The sequence below is a fragment of the Thrips palmi genome, unplaced genomic scaffold (assembly GCF_012932325.1).
Source record: "Thrips palmi isolate BJ-2018 unplaced genomic scaffold, TpBJ-2018v1 HiC_scaffold_4, whole genome shotgun sequence".
In the NCBI taxonomy this organism is placed as follows: Eukaryota; Metazoa; Arthropoda; class Insecta; order Thysanoptera; family Thripidae; genus Thrips; species Thrips palmi.
The window spans coordinates 248,414-272,028 of record NW_023144631.1 but is presented as its reverse complement, the minus strand read 5'-3'; the positions used below and the strand labels follow the sequence as shown (position 1 = coordinate 272,028).

Here is a 23,615-nt window from a genome sequence, read left to right as displayed (position 1 = left end):
CTCTCGGAATGAGCCTGCCGGACCGCTGAGCCCCTCGGCTGCGGCCGTGCCGCCACCAAGGCACTTCACAAGGGGCGATCCACCTCGGGGGCGTGCCGCGCAGTTTCATAAACACAGCGCTCGCACACACAGACACACACACACAGACGCGGGCGTAAATCTGGGTACGGGGGAATCACGTACAGAATATCTTCATACCGCCAAGAAAGGGCGGATTGCTCAAAGGGCCTGGGGCAGGGCCCACGCCGGGCGGGGCCCAGGCGGGTTAAAATTGGTCGCCCCCGCCGCCACGCCCCGCCACGCCCCACCCCACGGTGGCGGCCCGAGGGAGGTCTCGAAGGAGAAGCAACAAAGTGGCTGCAATCTGGGGCGGAGGCGCCAAAACGAACGATAAACAATGCCTTAATTTTTTCCGAAGCGGCGCTTCGGCCGGCCCCGCCCCCGTCGCACAGTGGGCCAGAAGACCGGTGGAGGCGGACAAAACTCTGGACGCGTTTCGAGCTCCAGAGTCGCTAAACAGGCCTCGAACCAAACGTGTGACCCCACCAATGGATTCCTCGTTCGGAGAGCAATCCATAGGTGGGGTCACACGTTCGGTTCGAGTCCTTGCTTAGCGACCCTGGAGCTAAAAACGCGTCCAGAGTTTTGTCCGCCTCCACCGGTCTTCTGGCCCACTGTGCGTCGTACCCCGTTCGTTCCTCGCACTGCACGCGCCAGGCCGGCCGACCCGTCGACCCGCCGGCCCGGGGTCTTGAATAAGGCGACCCGTGTAATGCCCCGAATATGAAAATGCAAATACCGCCAATTCGGGGAATTGAGGTGCTCGGCGTGCGGAGAGACGAGGCTGCCCGAGGCTGCCGTGCCAAGCCCGCAGGGAAGCCCCAGCCGGGGGCGCCTCTTAAACCGCGCAGACAGACCCGGAGTGCTGGTCCGGGGCAGCAAACATGGAGAGAAAAAGGCTGGGGGGCAACCTCCACAGTCCGCAGGCAGGGAGTGCATGTGCACGCCGGCGGTTGTTGCACAGTGTGCGCGCAGCTCAGTCCCCGCCCGCACTCGACTCGACATTTGGCGTGCGTCGTAATGCGATATGCTGCCACTGGTTGGCAGGCCTGCGCCGCTCCCTCGTCGCAGCGCCGTCGCGCACGGAGGGGCACTTCCGCGTCGCGGGGAGAAAGGGACGACGCCGGGCGCGAGTAGAGGGGGCAAAAATTATTTGATTTGCCCGCAAGCCGCAACAAAAAGCGCCATTCACAGAGAAAACCTCAGTCGGGTCTCTCTCTCTCTCTCTCTCTCTCTCTCTCTCTCTCTCTCTCTCTCTCTCTCTCTCTCTCTCTCCCCTCATATTTCGAGTTTTAAAACCTTGTTTCTTTCTACGGCAAAAGTTGGTAATATTTTTGCTGCGCTGGCGAATAAATATCCCCCGTTCCCACCGCCGCCGCGCGATGAAGAAAAGAAACGTTGAACTCGGGAGGGAATAGGTGTGGCAAAGACCCCGGGAACGCTGCTGCGGGACGAAATGATATCATGAGGGATGATGGGGCGAGGCGAAGGTGCCGAGATGAGATGGCGGCGTTTTCGGGAGGTGTAGTCGCGTTAATAACGCAAAGTGCAGCAGGCAGCCAGGCAGGCCGGCAGGCAGCCAGGCAGGCCGGCAGGCAGCCAGGCAGGCAGGCAGGCAGTCAGCTAGCTCAGGGCGGGACTCAAAACAATAAGGCCAAGGCGAAGGGCTCCGGAGCCGCCTCCGGCTAATACTGGATCCACGGAGGCGGCGGCGCGGCTTGGCACTCGCGAGGCGGGGCGTGGCGGGGCGGGGCGTGGCGGGGCGGGGCGTGGCGGGGCGTGGCAGGGTGAGGCGGGGCGGCGCGCGTGGCAGCAGACGAGTGCGCGGCGCAAATTATTCCGCCCTCTTAAAAGACAATGAGTGGCCCGGCAAGCTGAAATTAAGTCGTCGTCGTCGCGTCGACGCGCCCATCGACAACACGGCCGTCCGTGGCGCGCCCCGCCCCGCCCCGCCCGCCTCGCCCCGCCCCCCCGCCCCGCCCCCTCGCCCCGCCCCCCCCACCCCCCCCGCCCCGCCCCGTCCGCACGACGCCCTCCTCGACAGCAGCAGAATAACTATCAATATAATGAAACGGGGGCTCCCGGCGCACAAACTCCCCTTCCTCGCCGCCGCCTGTCAGCAGCCGCTACGTGACACGCACGAGCACGACCCGCCCTCCGGACACGGACACACACACACAAACACACACACACAACGCCGGGGAGGGGACAATGCCACAATAGTGCGCACACGGCAAACAAAACGCCCCCTTTTAATGACGCTCGCAGTGACACTTATGTTTTTCCGGGTGGCCGGCCGGCCGCGCCATAAATCACCTGCGGGCTGATGCCGAAGCGGGGCTCTCTCTGTCTCTCTCGCACTCGCGGCGCCTCGCGGCCGGCCCGACGGGGCGCGAGAGAGACAGAGCGATGACGACGGCGGCGGGCAGCACAACGGCGCGGCGGCGGCAGGGCGTCACTCGATTGACACATTTTGATCGGGGCACAACGGAGCGGGGCGGGCGAGCAGGGCGAGCAGGCAGCGGGCCGCCCCGCAACACAAAGCGCCGATCACGCGCGGCGCGCCAACAAAGGAACGGGGCCACTGGGTATGGAGAGTGTGCAGTGTGTGCGCGCACCGCGGTGTAGTGGTTCACTACTGTGGTTCACCCGGCCCCGGGGATACCGACCGCTTTTTCCCCACAGCCGCCTCGGGCATAAGGACGGGGCGGATCGAGCACGATGCCAGCAGTGTCGCGCGGTGGGCCACGGCCAGGCGGTCAAAACCGAGGGGGCCACCACTCTCATTTCAGGCGTACACAAGATTACGGGGTAACGGGATATTTATCAGGGATTACGCGTGAAATTTTCGAAAATTGGTTCGAAAACGTTGAAAAATGACTCAAAAACGTTGAAAAATGACAGAATTTTGTCAAGTATTACGTGATTACGCCATGGATTACCAGAGATTACCAGCAAACTTGTACACAGGATTACGTGGGTGGTGGCCCCCTCGGTCAAAACCCCGGACGTGGTTTGAGCTCCAGCGTCGCTGAATGGGACTCGAACCGAACGAGTGACCCCACCAGTGGATTGCTCTCCGAACGAGGAATCCATTGGTGGGGTCACACGCTCGATTCGAGTCCTGTTTAGCGACGCTGTAGCGCAAAATGCGTTTTGGCCGGCGGCGCTAGTCTTCGCTTCGGACCCACTGTGGGGCAGGGCGGCTAGACTCTGCGCTGCCGGACGGACAGGCAGCCGAGTGAGGCATTCAGACAGCCCGCTTCGCTTTCAGACCAAACAACGCTGCAGCTCCTACAATAGCGGCGCTCAGCTCAAAGTGTGACGTTCCCAGCTTGGAGGCGGCGGGCAGGCAGGCCCGGGCCGGGCAGGCTGCCCCCGCAATACTCGTCTGCACTTCTGTCTCCGCGTGCAGTGCCCCTCAAAAGCAGTCCAGCCGAGCTGAATCCCCCTCCTCCTCGGCGGAGGAACCTCAGCCGCCGCTCCACTCCGCAGCCACCCGACCCGTCGCGACCCTTCTTGGAAAAGGACGGTGTTGCGGGGCGGCAGCGTCGGGTAGCTTCAAACAATTTCGCGCTTCTCCGAAAGGGATTCTTCGTCACTCTGTTTTGAGCTCCTCGGGAACAGTAGCGGATCGAGAAGAGGCCCGCCACGACAAAAGCAGTACCTGGAAGGCGGCTTCTGGAAAAAAGACCCCCCCCCCCTTTTCCGGAGAGGGGCTGAGAGTTTCAGGTTTTCGCCGAGAGGGGGCAAAGTAGCATTCTTTGCCTTCGTACAGAGGCACAGTGCGAACTTTTGCCTGCCTTCCAGACGGCTATCTAACGACAATTTGTTCTTTTGTCCTCCCCTCCCCGTCCCCCTACTGGATCCCCGCCTGCTCGGTAGCAGCGCCCCTGGCGGGTAGGCACTGCGCGCACAGGCCAGTGCAGCGGGCTTGCCTACCCCGCTCAAGGCAGGCTGAGGCCGTGCAGCAGACTGATTCCGAGGATCGTTTTCGTCGCTCCGTCTCTCTCGCACTCATGGGGTGTCCCGTACAGGTGCGAGAGAGACAGAGCGATGGAAAACGATCCTGAGAATCAGTGTACTACCGCATCAAAAATTAAGCCGTCGCTACCCCTCGGCTCAGTCCCCCCGAATCGAAGTTCCTCGGGCGGGGGGTAGCGCCCAGCCCACGGCTCGCCTCTCTTTTCTCCCCCGGAGTGCAGTACACTGTACACAGCACACCGGGCGCCGCCTTCTCCTTCCTTGGCGACGACTGCACGATAAACACGTGTCGCGCGACGCGCCGCTCTCACGCCCGGCACGGCACGACACGGCACGGCACGGCACGGCACGGCACGGCATAGCACGGCACGGCATAGCACGGCACGGCAAGGCACGCAAACACGCATCGAGTGTTCTCAAGCGGCTCGGCGCGGCGGGGCGCTTGACTGCACCTCACGACACACAACACTCTCACGCACGCCTCCCAGACACGAGTGTGGCGTGAGCATCCCGAGCGCCGTTTCCGACGCACCGCGAAAAAAAAAAGGAACAACAAGAAGCGAAAGCAGCGACGAATCAATTTCCCTGCCACCGCCACGCCTCGACGATGAGGCCGGTGACGCCCCTTTCCAGTGTTGCTGAATGCAGGAGGCTGCTTCCGAGAGGCGCTTTCGTCGCGCTGTCTCTCTCGCACTCATGGGGCGGCCCGTACAGGTGCGAGAGAGACGGAGCGACGGAAACGACTCTCGGAATCAGTCTGCAGGTGTCGCCGGCGAGGTGGGCGGCGGCGGAGCCTCCCGTCCAGGTTTGACGCGGACGGGGCACTTCATCACACTGTGTACACCGGCGAGATTGACAACAAGAAGGCCCTTTGGCAGGCGGGCCCGGCCGGCTGACTCCGAGAGTCGCCTTCGTCGCTCTGTCTCTCTCGCACCTGTACGGGACGCCTCTCGAGTGCGAGGGAGACAGCGCGGCGAAAGCGACTCTCGGAATCAGTCCGCTAGGCCGGGCCCTTCCCTTGGCCGGGCCCTTCCCTTGGCCGGGCCGGCGGGGCCGCGCCGACTGATTGGCTTTCCACAATGACGGATTTTTCCATTCACGAGAATAAACAAAGCGGCCAGGCCCGGCCGCCTTTCCTTGTATCGGAAATTAACTTGCTCGTTTTTCTTCTGATTGGCGGCGCGCTTTTGATCCTCGCCGCACCGCCGCCGTCGCCCCGGACGACAAGCACAGTCCCGACTTAAGACTCTAAACGTCCCTAGGGCCAACGGGGAGAGAGAGAGAGAGAGAGAGAGAGAGAGAGAGAGAGAGAGAGAGAGAGAGAGAGAGAGAGAGAGAGAGAGAGAGAGAGAGAGAGAAAAAGCGGCTTTCGAGAAAGAGGGACAAAGAACGACTTCTTTTCCGTCCCTGCCGCGGCGGCGCGTGGCGCGGTCGTAGTTATGTTTGTAAGACTGAGCCGGCCAAATTAATTTCGGTGCCGGCCGGCGGACGCGGTCGGCGGCGCCACCGTCGCGGAGGGAAAATGGGAAATTGAAACAAGGCGACTTGCATAAAATAGTCAAACGCGGAGGGCGGCGCGCAGAGAGAGAGAGAGAGAGAGAGAAGAGAAAGAGAGGAGGGAGAGAAGAAAAGAGAAAACAGAAAAAAAGAGACGAAAAACACACAAAGAAGGGAGACAAAGACATCGGGAGGATCAGTGGATAAGTACCGCAAAATGCAAGGGCGGTCGAAAAGCCAAAAGGCAACCATGGAAAGACCACAGACCGGAAAGCGGCTCGAGAGCCGGGGACTTTTCTTTTTAACGGGGTAAGGGTTTAAAAAAAAGAAGGAAAATAGAAAAAGCGAAAGGCGAAGAGGCGCGGCAAAATAGGACAGAAAATTCGCTGGCGAAGTTTGGAGCGCTGTGTGCAGGCGAGGGGAAAACGGAGCGGGGGTTGCACGCAGCGTTTGGGAGTGACCGGCTGAACACGAACAGGGGCAGTTGACGAGCGCACACACCGCACAGCAGCGCCTCCCGGCCCCGGCCGGCTGCTGCAGGCTGATTCCGAGAGTCGTCGCTCTGTCTCTCTCGCACCTACACGGGGCGCTCTCACGAGTGCGAGACAGACAGAGCGACGCAAACGACTCTCGGAATCAGTCTGCTGGCTTAGAGGTTCTATTCCCGATGCGGCGGGGCGGCGGCTGGGGCTTTGAGCCTCCCTCCCCTCCCCTCGCCGCGAGCCTCGCCGGGGATGTGAGTGACGTGAGTGACCAAGGTCTGTCAACCTGCCGCTGCGTCGCACTACGTTTACCCGATGGGTCGTGCCCTGCACTTCCCCCGCCGCCGCCCTTTCACGACCGACTTGCACAAAACCGCCCTTCCGGGCCTTTTCAATTTGCCGACCGTCTTTACGCAGAATCGGGGCGAGCGGCTCCCAAACTTGCTTCGCTGAGCCGTGCCACGCTGCGCGCGCATCGCGGAGCGCATGCAGGACGCGGCCAACCCTCGCTAAGCTCGTCGTTCCTCTCGACTCCATCTCCATCTCGGAGGGGGCGCCCGTAAAGCAGGTGCATTCGGGTGCACTGCAAAAAACAACAAACACCAATGACATGCCTGGAAATTGAAAGAAAAAGGGTGTATTTTTTGTCCGGTGAAACTTAACCCTGAAAAGTGGGTTCTTGTCGTTAGAGCCACTCTTTATCACTATTACCAAAATACTCTTTTGAGCCCAGCATATATTCTTTGTGGAAATGAAATACTCTTGCTGCCGTCCAGAGTATCTCTACGGACAAGACCACCCTTTTCAGGGTGTTGCCAGGCGACCGCAGGCGACGCAGGCGACGCAACAAAATTTGGTGCGGGTCGCGTCCTCTACGAAATGTCAAGAGAAAGGTCCCGCCGACCGTTTTGGAGGCAAAGCCCCCCTCATTTGCGGCCGAGCGCCACGCGGTCCAATGACACGCCTTTTTTTACGCTGTATCGTCCCATCCCCCACCCCCCCGCGGAGGGCGTGAGCCGCAGCGCCGGGGGAAGAGACTTCCCCCAGAAGACAATCATTTTTTACTGTTCTGGACTGGAAAGTCAAATGTGGTCCACCGCACAGCGAATCTGTTTGTAACAGGGGATAACACTGGAAAAAGGGCGGTCTTTAGTTTTTTTCTTTCTCCACAAAACAGCTCCGAAAAGCTTGACAAAGTCGGTCGTGAAAGCAGCGAAAGCGGCGAAAGCAGGGTCGCGGTCGTGTGGCGTCGCGGCGCCCCGCCCAAACTTTCGCCGACATTCCCCCCGAACTTGATAACTAATGCATATCAGTAGAATGGAGCCGAGGCTGCTGCGGTGGCACTACACCACTGGCAGTAACGCCACACCACTGGCAGCGCCACGCCAGTGTTCAGCGCACCACTGGCATTAGCACCACAGTGCAGCACCACACCACTATGCAGCACCACACCATTGAGCGCCACCCCTCTGTGCAGCGCCACACACCACCACTGTGCAGCACCACACCTGTGTGCAGCACCACACCACTGTGCAGCACCACACCACTGTGCAGCGCCACACACCACCACTGTGCAGCGCCACACACCACCACTGTGCAGCGCCACACACCACCACTGTGCAGCGCCACACACCACCACTGTGCAGCGCCACACACCACCACTGTGCAGCACCACACACCACCACTGTGCAGCGCCACACACCACCACTGTGCAGCGCCACACACCACCACTGTGCAGCACCACACCTGTGTGCAGCGCCACACACCACCACTGTGCAGCACCACACACCACCACTGTGCAGCGCCACACACCACCACTGTGCAGCGCCACACACCACCACTGTGCAGCACCACACACCACCACTGTGCAGCGCCACACACCACCACTGTGCAGCACCACACACCACCACTGTGCAGCACCACACACCACCACTGTGCAGCGCCACACCACTGTGCAGCGCCACACACCACCACTGTGCAGCACCACACCACTGTGCAGCACCACACCACTGTGCAGCACCACACCACTGTGCAGCACCACACCACCGTGCAACGCCTCTGCGCGGTGCGCGGCCGAGGAGGCCTACTCGGTCGACTTACAGGATTGTCGTCGACACTTGCCGAGCTGGCTGCTACACTGCCACGCGCTGCTGCACCACTGCAAGTGCGCGGGGGCCAGACGGAGTCGCCCCAACCACTGCTTGGCACGACTGCACGCAGCGCGGCAGCGGAAGTGGCTGAGCGCCGCGAGACCGGAAGCGGGGCACTTTCACCTCGCCGCACCAACGCCCAGCCGCAAGAGCGAGGACGAAAAAAACTCCCCACAAAACGGCTGAATTGATTTAATTTGCACCCTCCAATTACCTCACTGAGAAACGCCGTGCAATAACACTTGGCTGTTTTTCAGTACTATCTGATCACTCACAATACTGAGGAATAAATTGATCATAAAAGAGCAAAGAACCAACTCTAGCACGTGGTGCGGAGGAAAGTTCGATTTGTTTTCGTACCTCGCGGCCGGGAAGCTAACAACGTGTGCTGCTTTCTTCTTCTCGGTGCAAGTGAGCAGTCTGTTTTTGTTATAGAGACGAGGTGACGCACAGAGAGAAGTGAGCAGGGGAAGGGGGGGTGGGGAGAGAAAGATAGAGAGAGGAGACCAAGCGAGAAAGAGAGTCTGCTGATACGAGGACGAATGCATAAACCATCAGGCCTGATGACCCCCATAGGCCTGCCGAGAGGCACTTTGGCGAGGCCGTCCTGGATGATGGCGTGCTCCAAGGAGGCGGCACTACCATCACACCGCCGCCAATACGTCCCCAATTTCATACAGGAAAAAAAAAAGAAGCTGTCCCAAAATTTTTTCGTTTCGATTTCAATTCCCAAGAGGGAGAGACGGGACAAGTGTCACCTTTTCGAGGGAGCGTCCTGCAGCCAGCGTTCCCCACGTGTCCACACACACACACACACACACACACACACACACACACACACACACACACACACACACACACACACACTGAAGCACCACTCAGATACCACCCTGCTTATTACACGGCGGCGCACCACAACACATAAATACAATATTTACCATTCGGCTGTCGGGATCGCCACCTCGGGGGACTTGTAACGGCGCAGCAGAGCCCCTCTCGGCCGGGCGCAAATTATTAGGGTCATGATTTGGGCGCAGTCCAGCAGTGCGGTGGGGAAGGGGAGGGGGAAGGGGGAGGAGGGGAAGGGGGAGGAGGGGAAGGGGGAGGAGGGGAAGGGGGAGGAGGGGAAGGGGGAGGAGGGGAAGGGGGAGGAGGGGAAGGGTGAAGATGGGGAGGGGGAAGAGGGGGAGGGGGGAAGAGGGGGAGGGGGGAAGAGGGGGAGGGGGAAGAGGGGAGGGGGAAGAGGGGGAGGGGGGAGGAGGGGGAGGAACTCGACTGTCACTTCGAAAATGGAGCACTTGCTGGCGACGACCCCGCCCCGCGGCGAGCGGTACAATTGCCTCCAGCCTAGACACCGTCGACACCGACACAGCGCGCACTGTGCCAATCCGTGGTCCTGTACACTGATCCTGAGAGTCGTTTTCAACACACTGTCTCTCTCGCACCTAAACGGGACGCCCGGCGAGTGCGAGAGAGACAGAGCGATGAAAACGACTCTCGGAATCGGTCTGCCGCCCCCGCAGCGTGCGGGCCGGAGCTTTAAAAGGCCGCCCGCCTCGTGTAGCCCGCCACTCTTCGCAACGCGATGCAAATTCGCGCGGGCGGTTCAAGCGGACCGTGTTCGCCGCGGGCCGCGCCACAACACCGTCACGCCCACGCCGCCAGCGGCGCCGCTGTCCACTGACTCCGAAGGCTCGTTTCACGTCGCTCTGTCTCTCTCGCACTCATTGGGGCGCCCCTGACGGGTGCAAGCGAGAGAGACAGAGCGACGGAACGATCCTTCGAAATCAGGGGGCCTGTGGCGGGGAGTGGGCGTGGTGAGGCGGGACTTGGCGGGGTGACGCGGGGCGTGGCGGGGAAAGGCCGACCATACACTCTACCAAAAATGTCCTGTAAATGCCGTTAATTTATTACCAGTTTTCACTGTAGGTCAATTCACAGCGTTTACTGTGATCTGCTCACGGGATTCACTGTGATCTTGTTCACGGTGTTCACTGTGATCTGGTCCCCAGTGAACACTGTGAATTTGACGCCACTGAGCACCGAAGTACTGCAAATCAGGCTTCAATTCACGGCGTTTACTGTGGCCAGATCACAGTGAACACTGTAACCGAGATCACAGTGAACGCCGTGAACTAGTTCACAGCAAACGCCGTGAATTGCATAACAGCAAACATTGGTAATAAATTAACGGCGTTGACAGGACATTTTTTGTAGAGTGTAGGACCACGACGGTCGAAGTCGCGACTCGCAGTGTGGGCGGCCGCGGCCAAAGACCGAAGCAAGCCGAGTCAATCCATTGGTCCTCCAGCGCGCTCCAGGGACGCCTCGATTAATTTCCAAGAGCAAGCGCGCGCCAACGCGACAGCGGCGATAGCGAGGCCCGCCATTTCACGGCCCGATTCCCGCCGCTCCAAAATTTTTGAATAAAATAAGAAGCGGAGAACCGAACCGCCATTTCCGGCATGCAGTGCGGCGGCGCATCAAGCGCGATGAAGCAAGACTGTCTCATAACTTTTTCAAGGGAAGAAGCAGCGGAAAAAAATAGTCGGTCGCCGCGCTGCTCTTTGGCCCACGCGCTTTTCAATTATTCACCAACGCTAAAGCGTTCCAAATGAGTTGGCGGTTTCATCTTTTTTTTCATCACTTTTTTTTCGCCCATACCCGCGTGGTGGAGCCCTGCGACTGCGTTATTTCCGGTAGCAGCTCTGCTGCCTGAGCCCCGCTAGCTGCGCACGCCCCACTGCGCCCCCCAGTGGGCCAGAAGACCGGTGGAGGCGGTGAAAATCCCTGGAGGCGTTTTGAGCTCCAGAGTCGCTAAACGGGACTCGAACCGAGCGTGTGACCGCACCAATGGATTGCTCTCCGAACGAGGAATCCATCGGTGGGGGTCACACGTTTCGGTCTGAGTCCTGTTTGGCGACTCTGGAGCTCAAAACGCGTCCGGAATCTCAACCGCCGGCGGCGCCGGTCGTCTGGCCCACTGTGCGCCCCCCGACCGGAAACGCGGTCCTCGGTCGGCTTGTCTCGCGATTCGGCCGTATCGCGGACTCCTTCATTGGCCAACGACTTCCGGTTCCACAGAGAAGCGAAGCCGGAAGCCGAGTTCGATTCCTTCACAGTGTCGCGTCCACGGTTGTTTGCCCCAGTTGCCCGTTACTCCGCGTTTGCAAACGGGTCAAGCGAGCGTCCCGACAGATCGCCTGTGCCGGTGCGGCCGGGCGGTCGGCAATAATGTGATTATTTTGGCGCCAAAGTGCCTCCCCCCCCCTCGCCGAGTCGAGCCAATGTCGCGGAAAAACGGCCATCCTCAGCCGAGGCCGGAAGCTGCGCTACCGACTCCCAGTTTCCAGTACTTTCCCGATCTGCCACTTTCCTTCTCGTTGCTTCCACTGTAAAACCAAATAGAAACCGTTGGAAAACCAGAGCCCCCTTGGGATATCTACGCGATAAAAACGGTTCCTTCCCAGGAACTCCCTGGAAATCGCCTATGCCTCTGCCTGCCGCCATAGGCTTCCTGGGAAAACCAGGTACCGTTTTAACCGAGGGGGTAACGACTTCGGGAATCCGGCTGACAGCAAATTGGTAATCCGTTATCCGGATGACCCGAAATTTTGAGGTAATCCGGGGTAATCCGGGAAAATTTTGAGGTAATCCGGGATAGTCCTGCTAAATCCAAAGGTAATCCAGGAATATTTTGTTGTAATCCGGAGGTAATTTGGGAGTAATCCGGGGTAATCCGGCTGACACGAAATTTACCAGTTGTTACCCCCTCGGTTTTAACCGTGTACACCGACGCCTATCACTTCAGTTAAAAGTGCAACTCGACTTGGAGGAAATAAAAAGATCTTGTGTGTGTGGGAGCTCCACGGCTACCTATTTCTGTGCGGCGCGCGTCGGCAAGACTGACACGACAATCGAACGGCTGGGGGCGCCTCGGGGCACGGGCGGCTCGGCTGGGACGCGCGGGGCCCGGAGGAAAGGCACGTCGGCACAGGAAACACAACAAAAGAGAGCGTTGGTCATTGTCAACAGGAAATTGTGCCCCCCGACTCGCCGAGACGTCTGAGAAAAAGGCCGCAAGAGGCACACTTGCCGTTTCATGGGGGGGCACCGGGCACGTCACTTTGGCCATCACGTTTCAAGGAGCGGATTCTGGCGGTAACACTCACAACGGCCGTGGGTTAAGTGGCATTCAACGAATGTGACACCATACACTCCGAAAAGTGGGTTCTTGTCGTTAGAGTCACTCTTTATCACTAGTACCAAATACTCTTGAGCCCAGCGTATTCATTGTGGAAATGAAATACTCTTGCTGTCGTCCGCAACATCTTTACGGACGAGATCACCTTTTTCAGAGTGTATTCTTCAGCATGTGATAAGTCCTTCCTTCGAATTCGTTAAATATCCCCCCCCCCCACACACACACATTCTCAGAAAAGCGCACACACTTTTTAAGACAAAACTCCAAGCAGCGCCACGGGGCGACAAAAAGAGTAAAACAAAATCCCGAGCGGCCCGCGTGGGATTCGACTCTCCACAACGCGCTGCGGGGAATTTTAAAGCGTATACGTGCGCGACAATGGTAGCGGCCGTGGCGCGGCGCGGCGGCCTGCACCTGGCTGCTGCCGCCTCGTTACCACCGAGGGGGAGGGGGGCATAGCGGGCACACTAGAAGCGCGTGGCGGAAGCGGAAAAGGGAGGAAAATAAAGGCGGGTGGCGTCATCACCGCGACAGTCGCCTGCCAGCCGGCCTGCCGGTCGCGGTCCACCAGAAGTTGACGCGCGCGTGCGTGTGTTTTGGAACACAAGAGGCGTGCCCTCTCTCACTCTCACACCCACACACCTGTTCTCTCTCTGTCACACACACACACACACACACACACACACACACACACACACACACACCTGCCGCAATTAGCGCTGCACGATACGCGACCACCATAACGCCCCCCGATTCGTGACGCCGTTGTAGCCGTAAACAAAATGCAGATCCGCGCCATAACGCGCCGCCCGGCCTCTCCGCCCCTCTCTCTCCTCGTTGTCCTGCCCGCTGTTTCCCGTGCGCTTGAGAGAGAGAGAGAGAGAGAGAGAGAGAGAGAGAGAGAGAGAGAGAGAGAGACCATTGAGAGAAAGACCATAGAGCAAGAGAAGAGCCCGTGAGGGCTATGAAATTTTTATGCGGCCCGCCGGTTAATTTTCTCAACTGCGCGCGGCGCGTTGGAGTGTGATTCCCCGACGGCCGCGACGCCGCGGCTCCGCCGACGACGGCCAGGTTGTCGGCGGCGGCGAGGCCGCGAGGTGTCCGGGAGGACAGCGCCGAGTCTAAGTGACGCGCCGAGCATGCGACGACATAACCGTAAAACGTCCGCGCTCGCTGCGCCACTCGCGGGGCACTCCGAGGAGAGCCCCGGCGAATGGTCCGTCCTCCATAAACAGCGGAGCGTGGACACTCGAAAGGAGTCCGGCGGCCGGCCGAGCCAGTCGCCCAGCGTCGCCCAGCGTCGCCCAGTCCACAGACCGACGCAGGCGGCCAAAACTCTAGACGCGTTTGGAGCTCCAGAGTCGTTAAACGGGACTCGAACCGAACGTGTGACCCCCACTAATGGATTCCTCGTTCGGAGAGCAATCCATTGGTGGGGTCGCGCATTCGGTTCGACATTCGAGATCGCGGTCTTCTGGCCCACAGTGGGGTGTCCGCGCCCGGGGCTCGCTCACGTGCACGTCGACGCGGGAGTCGTCGTCCGCTTTTCGAACCGTTTTTGCTTCAGGCGGCTTTGACCGCCGTGCGAGACAGCCCCGAACGCTTTGCCAGCGACGACATCCGTGTCGCCGCGGGCAGCCTGAGGCAGCCCACCCCGACCCGATGAGGGCAAACGCGGCGGGGCCAGCAACGGGGTTATGGGGGCGGCAGCCAGCCAGCGGACGTGCCTTCGCTGTTTGGTGGGGCTCCTCGGCGGGGCTCTTTGGTGGGGCTGCTCCGTGGGGCTGCTCCGTGGGGCTCCTTGGTGGGGCTCCTTGGTGGGGCTGCTCCGTGGGGCTCCTTGGTGGGGCTCCTTGGTGGGGCTCCTTGGTGGGGCTCCTTGGTGGGGCTGCTCCGTGGGGCTCCTCCGTGGGGCTGCTCCGTGGGGCTGCTCCGTGGGGCTCCTTGGTGGGGCTCCTTGGTGGGGCTCCTTGGTGGGGCTCCTTGGTGGGGCTGCTCCGTGGGGCTCCTCCGTGGGGCTGCTCCGTGGGGCTGCTCCGTGGGGCTCCTTGGTGGGGCTCCTTGGTGGGGCTCCTTGGTGGGGCTCCTTGGTGGGGCTCCTCCGTGGGGCTCCTCCGTGGGGCTCCTCCGTGGGGCTCCTCCGTGGGGCTCCTCGGTGGGGCTCCTCCGTGGGGCTCCTCCGTGGGGCTGCTCCGTGGGGCTGCTCCGTGGGGCTGCTCCGTGGGGCTGCTCCGTGGGGCTGCTCCGTGGGGCTGCTCCGTGGGGCTGCGCGGTGGGGCTCCACGGTAGCGCTCTGTCCTGCTCTGCCTCCACAAAGGGGCGCCAATAAGGGCATCGCGACACCGGCCGGGAAACACACAGTGCCGGGATGGCCTCTGCTGCAAATGGCCCACATCTCAGAGGCCGAAACAATGCCCCCCAGGTGTCGCCCCTGCCGCGCGCCGCAAACACGACCAATCGAATAAACAACGACGCTTATTGAGAGTAATCCTGAGGGCGCGGTGGGGCCAAGGCGGGGCGGGGCGGGTGGGAAGAGGTTTTCTTTGTGCCCCGGAATAAACGCAATCGGTTTTCCGCGGTCCACTGGTTTTCCCATTAGTGGCGGGGCTTGGCAGATCGCCCGAGGCCCCCGGGGCAGCCTCACCCGGCGGCACCCCGGCCCGGCCGGCCCGCCCGGACCCCAGTCGGACAACAGACTCGCTCCGTACAGCGCAATCTAACTTCCAGCGGCGGCGGCCGCACAGCGAGAGGCTGGACAACACATCAATTATCCGGCAGCGGAAAAGGCGGGAAAAACGGCCCAAGTGGCGCAAGGCGTGGCGGAGATGGCGGTAGGTACCCCGGGGTAAGACGGGCCTTCCGCGCGGGGAGGCACTTCTTTATTGGCCAGTACACTTGAGCACCCCAGTCCATCATGGACCAAGGTGGGTAGTCGGTTGGAAACTACCCGGGGTATCCGATTCTGGGGTTCCCCAACTCGCCAGGCATCCAGTAGTTCCTGCCGGGAACTTCTTGCCGCGCGGCCAAACCAGCCCAACTCGCACATGCCTCGCCGGCGTGCCGCGCAGTCGACGACAAGCCTTTTCAATCAGCGTCCCCAGCGGTCCCTCTGCAGGGCGCTTCCGAACGGCGCGGCGCTTTCACTCCGTCTCTCTCGCACTCGCGGGGCGTCCCGTAGGGGTGCGAGAGAGACAGAGGCGCTGTGCGGAATCGCTCTGCTGGGCCGAACCGCCCCCGCGGCCGTCGCCTGCGGCCGGACTGCGGGACTGCCGGGGACTGCGCGACAACCCCCTGGGACCGGAGAGGCCCGCCCCGCCGGCGGCGTCTGGTTTACAACCCCATTCAGCATTGACCGCATTTACATCTCGAAAAAAGAAAATCGATTCACTTTCAAACAACATTTTGCAGTGGAGTCGTACTGTCTGGGAGAAACGAACAACATTTTGCAGTGCACTCGTGCGCCGATTCCGTGGTAAGCGAACAAAATTTTGCAGTGCACTCATGCCGGTTCTGAGCGAAATGAAAAACATTTTGCAGAGCAGTGGTGCTGATTCCGGGCGAAACGAGAGCGCTTTGCACCGCCCGGCAGCGAAGCCGGAGCCAAATCACAGTTGGCGGCACTGGGTCAAGGCCGTCTGGCCGCAAACCAAATCAAACAGCGGCACGCCGAAGGAGAAACGACGAGAAACGAGCGGGGGAAATAAAAAGGGGTATCCGGACAAGTGACCACAGTTAAACTGACCCAGGTACAAACTGACCCCTGAATCATATTGACCACGACTGCATAGTGAACCCATTTTAGGTTGACTCCACTTTTCATCCCATAGAATGAGTATTGTACTTACCTCCTATTATGGCCGAACATGGTCCATCATCAAAAGTGCAGCACTACTCATTGTGCAATTCTCAAAGCTCTCATCACCCTTCTTCGACAAACTTCGATGTTTCTTTTTCAAGTGCCGTGGTGAATTTTAAGTCCCGCAACCTTAACGTCACTTTCCATTGTGGGCGAAGCACCTCTTTCATGCGAGGGAAGCCCAAAAGGTTTAGATCCAGTCACAATATTGGCATGGCATAGTTCATGAGAATCAATTCATAAAGCCCTTTATCGTTCGAAGGTACTGTGGAAGTCACTTTCCCAAAAATTGCTTTGAAAGATGTAGCTTGCAATGGAGGTTTCTAGCGTATTAATCTTGATTCATTTTCGCTCCTGGTCAGTTACATGATAGAAGGACCCTTTCCATCGACGTTTTGACATGGACTTTCTGAGGGTCATTTTCTCATTAAACTTAAATAAATATTGGATTTTTGGGCTTTTTATTGTGGTCAGTATTAAGGGGTCAGAGTGTGACCAGTTTGTATGCGGGGTCAGAGTACGAAGTGGTCACTTGTCAGTGGTGAGTGGGGGACGTGGTCAGTGAGAGTGTGGTCGGCTGTCCTAGACCCATAAAAAGGAACTCATCGCCGGCATATGGCGGGGCTGATCCAACCACACCACCTTGTAGGCCAGTCAATTCTACAGCTCCATTGTAAGTTTCATCGCAATCGGAGACCAAGAGTGAAGGCGGCAGAATATATTTTAAAGTTAGCTGCAAAAATCTGCCGCAGCGATTTCTCATACTTGCGCCCGCTCGACCAATCAACCAAACTGATGGGATTTACAATTATTATAGCTGTCTTTACTCTTGGTCTCCGATTGCGACGAAACTTACAATGGAGCTGTAGAATTGACTGGCCTACAAGGTGGTGTGGTTGGATTTACAATCTGAGAAATAGTTTTCACACACTAAGCTCCACAAAATACTTGAACTGTTTTGGCGGTTTTGCAGCGCTTCGGGCCTTTTCGTTTCAATTAGAAGTTTGACCTCCTTTTGCAAATCCAACACAGCAGGGCGATAGAGAATTGAATTCTGGGTTGCTTAGTGAGGTTGACAATGCTGAGAAACCTATTTCAAACTGTGCTTTTAACCTCCAAAGTTGCAAAATACAATTTTGGACCAAAAATGGAAATTAGTTTTTGGATTGGCATTTCTGCTACAGAAGTCGTATTGGCGTTCCAAGTGTACCACGCAACCCGGAAAATAGTGGCCAACAATCGGCTCGCTGTATGTATGGACCTAAAACGAACGGAAATAGCTTTTTTAGTGAAAGGGAAACTTCAAGTCGGCTGTCTGGTGCCGTAAATTTGGTTTTCAAATTGATTTTAGAACTGTTTCACATATCCAAAAGTCCATTCCATTGTCACTCACGGATAGGAAATTTTGCGTAGAATCTAAAAATGACCTCGTTTACTCAGTTCGATGCAGTTTTGACAAAGTTCTGTTTAATTTGGTTCGGCCGCGCGGCCCAGCCGCCCGGCCGCTCCTTGCCGGCCCGAGCGGCGCGCATAGCTTCACGCGCGCCCTAGGCTGTTGCCACCCCCTGGCCAGAGCCCTACTGCACAGTGAAAGTTGATGGTCACTTGGTGACAAAATCATGGATGACATGCATGGCACTGAAAAATAACGACTTCTTTTATCTCTTGCGAATCACCACTTTTGATGGAATTGTCATCAAAGGTCCTACAAGGTAGGTTTACGCCAGACCGCGTCTTGTCGTAACAGGCTTCGCGATGTCTCGCTGCCTGTTCCTCCAATCCGCGCCTGGCGTACCTACCTTGGCCTGCGGTGCTAGGCTGCCTTCGGCAGACAATGCTTGTCCATCATCAGTTATTTCTGAACTGTTGCGTGCTGGGGGGCTCCGCCCCCCAGACCCCCCTTTCGTCCAGACAGGAGAGGTCTACCGACAGAAAACTCGATTTTTCGCCGTTTTTTAGGTGTTTTTCGGTTATAAAAACTGAACCAGTAGAGCTAGGATGGTGAAATTTCGCGTATGCCGAGCCAAGAACATACCTAATAAGCCTGCTAAATCTCAGCCAGATCGGCCGAGCCGTTCAGAAGGAGTAGTGTATACACACACGCACACAGACAGACACACAGACAGACAAAACTTTTCAACCGCACTGGAGTAACAGGCTTCGCTATCGCTCACCCAATAAGCATGGGTGTGACAACAAGGTGATTAACTGGAAAACTAACCCCAAAATTGACGTCGAGTGAGTACGGAAAATTAGTTCAGAAGTTCTGTAGCAGGACAGGTGTGGAAGCTCCTGACAAATTATTGACCAGACGTGTTCCGTACTTTTTCGGTACTTTTTTCTGGCAGTGAACGGCCGGCTAAAAAAACAAACCGGAAATAAAACAGGTCAACAAACACACCTTATTGGGGGGCGTGGGCTGTGGCCTGTGCGGCCTGCGGGCGAGCGGGCCAAACAGTTTGAAAACAAAATAACGAATCCCTCAAGCAGCGCGAAAGGAGGCGGGCGGCTCGGATCCGCCGCCTCAGTCAATAACGAAAGCGGCGAGAAAAGGAGAGGAATATCCAACCATGAGGCTGATTCCGAAAGTCCTTTCCGTCTCTCTCGCACTCATGGGGCGTTCCGTACACAGGTGCGAGGAAGAGCGAGCGACGTAAACGACTCTCAGTCTGCAGGGTGGAAGGCCAGGGCGGCGAGCTGCTCGTCACCGGGGCGCGGGGCGGCGGCACACTGCGAATGGTGATGACGTCACGCGGTGCAGCGCGACCGCCCGATGGCACAAAAGCGATTTGTCGGGGAACAGTTGGCGTCTGCGGCGGCCAGGCTGGCAAGGCTGGCACTCTGGCCGCGCAGCTGCGGGCGGCAGGGGCGGTCGCTTCCAGGAAAGGGGGGTAATCGCAGTGGCCCCGCCGAGCGTCTCCGAGCCAAGCACTCAGCAGCAGACTGATTCCGAGTAGTCGGCTTCGTCGCTCTGTCTCTCTCGCACTCACGGAGCGACCCCTGTGGCAACGAGGGAGACAGAGAGACGAAAACGACCCTCGGAATCAGTCTGCAGCAGCGCGGTGCACTCCGGCCGGGTGGCGGGCCGCGCCACGCGGTGTGACACACACCAGGAAGCCTCGCCGTGTTCGTGTTACGTGGATTCGTGCACGCAGAGCGCCGAAACAGCGGCACCGCACGGCTTGGGCGCGTTGCCAGCGCTGCCCGGGCGGCCCGACCGTCCACCGCAAGGCAAAGCACGCCGCGGTCAACTTAGACCCAACTCAGGTCCAGCGCCGCGTCCAGCGCCCCTCAGCCCGCCCGGCCGCTGGGGAAACATTGCCAACCGAGCCTATCCAGTCTGCCAAGAGAATGGTCAGGGGGTGGGGGAGGCCGGCCGGCCTTCAGAGGACGCCGACGACGCAAGGCGCCGTGCCGGACCCCCGGGACCCACCGGGAGGGGGGCTGCTCTTTTGAATGCAGCGAGCCCTGGGTCAACCGACGCAGCCCAGATAGGGCAGGCCTCGGCCAAAGCAAGCAGGGAGCGCCTCCTCGGCCACTCAGGTGAGAAGTGGGTCAGGCAAGGGTTGAGGCAGGCAAGGACCCGACTCGGGGTCAGTGGGGACACCGCAAACACACACACACACACACACACACAACACACACACACACGTACGGGCGCGCAGGAGCGTCTAGCACGGCCAAAATTCCGGCGCACGCAAAGCCGAAGCTTTTCTTTGGTCCACAGAGCCGCCTCCAGGACGGCCTCCAGGGCCTCCAGGGCGGCGCGCGAATCGAAATTCCGCGCGCAGACAGCGTCCCTCGCAGCGTCCCCTTTCATCCCCGGACTCGGGAGATTATGCGGCCGGGAAGAAAGGGAAGCGAACGCAGGCATCCAATCAGCTGCCTGCAATCACACTCTTTTTCGCGAGATCCCCCCTCTCCCCCTCCAACACTTCCTCTCGATTATTAATATTATTTTCCTCTCTTCTTTTGCCGGTGCTCGTATTGCCGCGCCACGGACCGGCGTCGGCACTTCTAGAATGATAATCGTAACCATAATGCATACTTGTTGGAGGCCAACGACAGCTGTCGGCAATTAGCTGTCCCACCCCGGCCCGGCCCGGCCCGCCCCGCCACGCCGGCAGTAACGGCGCCAAACTTTAAAACGGCGCCGTAACACTTTTTGATGTGGGCTCATCACACCGGCAGCTGCGGCACGGCTCGGTGCTCCGTGCTCCACCTCAGTGACACAGGCGAGCCCCCGCTCGCGACTGACGAGGTGAATTCGTTGAATTCGATTGGGGGCGACCGATAAAAAAGGCAGTGAGCGAGCGAGCGCGCCGGCGGGCGCCGCGGCTCCACCACGCGCGCTTCGGCAGCACGGCTCACTGCACCGCCGCTCCGCGCCCCGCACGCACGGCGCTTCCTCGTCCGCCAATCACGTAACGCTCTCTCTCTCTCTCTCTCTCTCTCACACACACGGGCACACACACATACGCACACACGGCCGAACGCAAACGAACGATGTAAAACCGAACTGCTGCTGTCGGACTCCGTCCGGTCGGGAGGCAAAGCATCCGCTAATGATGGCCGTTGCAGAGAATAACAATCATTTTCGTCTCTACTTCGCGTCATAAATCCATCGGCTGCTGCTCTCTCTGTGTGTGTATGTGTTTCTGTGCCACGCGGAAGCGGAAGCCATGAGTGAGCGCATACACTGGCGCCAGATTCGAAAACCGACAGCAGACGTACTTCCAGAACGCGCGAAAGAAGCATTTATCCTCTCTCTCGCTCTCTCTCTCTCTCTCACTCACACTCACTCACTCACACACACACACACACACACACACACACACACACACACACACACACACACGCACACACGCCATGTAACAGCCCCGCGGGCGCGGGCCAACTTATTTGTTCCGCCGCGTTTCGGCAGCGCTTCGGATCGCGCTGAGCCGCCAGCTGCCTCATTCAGAAGGATCGTTTCGTCGCTCTCTCCTTCTCTCTCTCTCTCTCGCTCGCACTCACGGGGCGCTCCGTCGGGGTGGGAGAGAGACAGAGCGATGGCCTGCCCGACCCGGCCGGGATTTACACGGGGCATACAGGCCGGCCGCCTGCGAGGGACGTTAAAACGCGGCGATAAAAACGTGCCGCTAATTAAAGCGCCGGTTTGTCGCTCTGTCTCTCTCGCACTCTTACGGAGTGCCCCGTGAGTGCGACAGAGACAGAGCGACGAAACGGCCCTCCTGAATCGCCCGCCGGGCAATCGGGCACCAGCTTATGGACAAAGTCCGCGGCGGCGTCCTCCTCGAGGCCAGCCCTGCCGCAGCCACCCGTCCTGCAGACTGATTCCGAAGTCTCGTCGCTCTGTCTCTCTCGCACTCACGGCGCGTCCCGTGTAGGTGCGAGAGAGACAGAGCGACGACTCTCGGCACCAGTCCGCTGGCCAAGCGAGTCGTCCACAGACCGTAAAAAAGACAAAAAGGCGACGACCATTGCGGTTCGAACCGCCACTGCAGTGGTGCGCCGCCTCGCCGGGCAATGCCGCTGTCTGGGTGGAAGCCAAACTTAATCGAACGGCGATCTGGGACGGCCGGGCCCATCAGATAGCAAATAAGGAAAGAGCGAGTGAAACGGACGCCGGGTAGACGAGGACGGACAAGATAAGGGTCAGGCGGTAAACGGGATCGGGGGGTCACCCGTAAACACTGATAAAATTTGAGTCGTCACTTGATGACAATTTCGAGGCTTATTTTCCTTACAACAATGTCATCAAAACAATTGATGACATTGTTGTCACGCCCATCCGCCCATGCGATACGTATAGAAGCTTTGATGAAAATGTCATGAATTTGTGATAAAGATTGTCATAATTTGAAAGTGATGAAAATATCATCTACGTTTTTGTCATCAAGTGACAACAAATTTTCACAGTTAACACGACGCGGCCGAGGAAATAAAAAACAACAAATAGAAACAAAAGAAAAACGCGCGATTTGCTTCGCTCCGCCCGAGGGGCAAACAACTTGAATTTGGGTGTACATTTTCCTTGAAGTAACGTGAAATAACGTGAAATAATGGTGAAATAAAGTTGAAATTCCGGTGAAGTAACGGTAAATAACGCGAAATAACGTGAAGTTACGTTAGAATACCCTTGAAATAACGTTGAAATGACAATGAAATAACGTGAATTTGAAATAACGGTGTACAAATTTCGACGAAGTTGTTTGCCCCTCGGCTCCGCCGATCAAAAATTGAAAAAAGGAAAAGTCTTGCCTCCTTTGCCACTTTCCTCGGAGATTGCTCCAGGCTTCCGCCGAGAGAGGCGAGGCGACGCGATGCAATGCCGGAATTAAAACAACGCCAGCTTGGCCGAATGACTGCACTTGGACGCAGCCGCCTGCGAGGCGCCGAGCAAGTCCCATCTGCTGTACAATTTCAAATCCCGCTCCACTCGGCTGCCTTTTACGGCGTTATTGAATATTTGGTGGCGGGGCGGGGCGGGCGGCGGAGCGGACTGCGCGCGCAGTGGAGCGAACGGCGTTGCGTGGGAGCAGCGCGCCCGGGCAGCGGGCACCGCGCCGACACGCCTGCGCGGCGTGTGGCCTACCCGGCGTTCGTCGGGCTGACGCTGCCCGAGCCCGCTGCAGCTCCGTTTGGAAGTCTCCTTGCCACTCCACTGGCGTGCCGTTTCGAATGCCCAAGAATTTGGCCTCCAAGCCCAGGACCGCTCCCAGACAACGACAATTTTTCGGCGACCCAGGCCGCGCCGCTAAAGTGCCACATTTCGGCATTCTCGCAGAGGACGATCCGGGTCCTAGAGGAGCAAATTTTGGCCTCCGAAACGGAGCGCCACGCCGTGCCCAGCAAGCAGCAAGGTGCTCATGGATGCTTTCATCCGGAAATAGCCGAGCATAAACTGGCGGCGACATTTTAACGAAGCCATAGCCAATCAACTGGAAGAGCGGTCTGGGGATGATGGACCAGCGCTAGTCGCGCGCACACACACAAGCACACACAAGCTCACACAGGCGACAAAGCGGCGGTGCCATGAAACAAGCGGGTCCGCAGGCGCGTTGTGGCGTCCACGCAACCCTCGCAATGAACTCATGACCGTTTCGGACCACACACACACACACACACACACGGCTTCTGCTGAAACGCGAGCCGCGCCATTGCGAAATATTTTCGTATTACACGGGCAATAAACTGGCGGCCGGGCTGGCGTGATATTAGAGAGAGGGAGAGAGAGAGAGAGAGAGAGAGAGACCGGGGGAGGGGGGGGGGAGTGCGACGAAGCAGCTGCAGTGGAAATCGAGCGCGCCTGGAAACGATTCGGATAAGCGACCCAAGCGTGCATCGACACACTCGGCATTCTTCCATAACGTCAGTTT

General features: G+C 58.7%; 1 protein-coding gene across 1 annotated transcript in view; it reads right to left on the bottom strand.

The window, feature by feature from the left end:
• Positions 1–23,615, bottom strand: part of LOC117650020 (protein timeless homolog) — a 139,144-nt gene that overhangs the window by 14,064 nt on the left and 101,465 nt on the right. The gene's annotated exons all lie outside the window — the stretch shown is intronic.